This window comes from Mercurialis annua, linkage group LG2, assembly GCF_937616625.2.
Source record: "Mercurialis annua linkage group LG2, ddMerAnnu1.2, whole genome shotgun sequence".
Taxonomy (NCBI): Eukaryota; Viridiplantae; Streptophyta; class Magnoliopsida; order Malpighiales; family Euphorbiaceae; genus Mercurialis; species Mercurialis annua.
Genome location: NC_065571.1, coordinates 11,502,198 through 11,504,817, shown reverse-complemented (window position 1 = coordinate 11,504,817; position 2,620 = coordinate 11,502,198). Strand labels below are relative to the sequence as shown.

The following is a 2,620-nucleotide window of genomic DNA, read 5'->3' as shown; positions in this document are numbered from 1 at the left end:
AACGTGTAACGATGCCGCCTTTCAAAGGAGGAAACTTCGTCCCTTTTTGGCGCTAACGTGGTACGATCTAACCAACCCCACCCAAATTACCTTTTTATATTGTTTAGCTTATAATAAAGATTCATTTCAACTCTTCAATTTAACACAAAAAGAATATTTAAATTAATGATATCAGACGAATAAATCCATAATTTATCACAATTGAATCATTTTGTACTTATCTATATTATATATAAAAGCACGGATGAGAGTGGTAGGGATGGACATGGACCGGTTAACCGGTCCACGAGAATAATATGTAAATCGGTTCATAATAGTTCGGTTTTTAAAATTAAAAACCTAAACCTAAAATTTTAAACGGTTTACTATTAAATCGATTAATCATTTAACACGGTTCGGTTTTTTGGTTTTGCAGTTTTTAACCATATAACCATTAAAAAAATTAGACATAAAAAAGATAAAATTTATAGATAAAATTTTAAATATAGTCTAATAATTAAAATTTAATTTTCATTCTATTTAATTATTAAAATATAAATTTTATTTATTTCTATTTCAATTAGGTATATAAATATTTTATTAAGAAAAATAAAGTTCTTTCAATATATACTACTAAAATAAAAATATATTGATAAATAAAATATTTTTAAAATTTTTTTTGTTTAGAATTTTTATATGTGTAGAATATAAAATAGGCTTAATTACTTAAAAAACCTCCACCTTGTAATATTTTTTCGTTTATACCATGACCTAGGAAAAAGATCATTTGTACCCTTTTTTTTATTTTTTGTTTTCAACTCTACCGTAAAGCACTAAATTGAACTTTTTTTATCTAGAAAAAGCTTAAAATAATCCTTCATTTTTTAACTTATTTGTATTTTTTCAAATAGAAAAAAGATGATATAACCCTTCTATTTAATTATTTTTAGTATTTTCATCCTATAATTAATTAAATTGTCAAAAAATAAAATTTTGGGGTACAATTGAAAACGAAAAATTAAAAAAAGGGTACAAATGAATTTTTTCCTAGGTCAGGGTATAAACGAAAAATTGTTTAAAGGTGAGGGTTTTTTTAAGTAATAAAGCCTATAAAATATAGTTTATTTGAATAATTAAACACACACACACAACGCGCGCGCACACACACACACACACATATATATATATATATATATATATATATATATATATATGTTAACCGTTGTTTTTAAAATTCCAAAATCTAAACCTAAACCATTAAACATAAAAATCAAAAATTAAAACCTAAACCTAAACTCTTGAACCGATTAACCATATATTCCGGTTCTGTTTTACGGTTTCGGTTCGATTTTGCGATTTGACCGGATTTTTTGCCCACCCCTAGGGGTGGGGGACATGCAAATTTACTGAATAATCCTTTTTTGTTTACTACTAAATAAAGATTTTATAGTTGTTAACTAATTAGTTATTTAATTAATCAATATTGTAATTAAAATCCTAATTAGAATAGGTAGCTAAATTATCTCCAATTTAGTTTTTGATATGTAAAAAATAACTAAATTGTCTCCAAATTAGTAAGAATATCTATCTTTTAGTTTGATTGAACTATAAAATTAAAATACTGTATTTGGTCAATATATTATTATTATGGTTATTATAAAACCAAAAGAAGAATAAATTCAGTATGGAAAAAAATTAATAACCGAATATATTATATTTACTTTTATAAAAATTCTTAACTAATTTAATATTAATTATAAATAAAAAATTCATATAATTATAATAAAACTACTAATATGTTCATTAACGAGTTACGTTACGAGTCACGTGCATAGCACGTAATGCGAATCTAGTTTTTGAAAATATAACAAAAACTTACATTCGGAAATCTCAATGTTGAAAAGTTTAAGATAAAATGATCCAATTTCACCAAACTGTAAATTTATTTATCCAAATTAGACCTATTTATGGATCTGAATATCCGTCTGATCCGCCAAAAGCCATCTTCCTTGGATCAGATACGAACATTAAATTTTATCTCAAGTCCAATGTAATACCCAAAATATTTTAAGATAATTAAGTCGTCCCAGGTGTCGATAATTCCAGTAAATTAAATTAAGAAGAATTTAATTTAATTATATCGGGAAGTTGGAATAATTTTTAATATGCTTATGATTGTCGATGATCATTGCTCGGATATCAGGCTACTTGAAGTGCAAATTCATAATAACAGTGTAGGCCACATTTATGAATATATGCACATAAATTTGCGTAAATTGATTATAATGGAAGGTAAAAAACTTGATCCCCACATCATAAAGGTATCATATTTTTCATATTATTGTATGCAAAAGATAACTGATGATTACGATAGAAATATTAGAGAATGATAGCATTTTGTCTTTGTAGAAACTTATGTATCAGCTTCATCATATGTCTTCTTCATTAATGATACTCTCGAAGCCGCATCAATGCTAGCCCTAGATGTCTCACCCATCCCATTGTAGAAAATGTGTAGAACATATTCTCTCCCGAGGTGGTGATGAGGAACATTCCGTTGAAAATTCTTGAATCTCTCCCACGATTCACTCAAGGACTCACCATCATATTGCATAAAATCAATAATCTCCTTAGTCAACTT

The 2,620-nt window shown here is 26.3% G+C and overlaps 1 non-coding gene across 1 annotated transcript; it reads left to right on the top strand.

The window, feature by feature from the left end:
* The first annotated feature begins 2,513 nt into the window (after positions 1-2,513).
* LOC126670887 (small nucleolar RNA R71) lies at positions 2,514-2,620 on the top strand. Its single transcript, XR_007638876.1, has one exon. It is a non-coding gene; the product is annotated as a small nucleolar RNA R71 (small nucleolar RNA).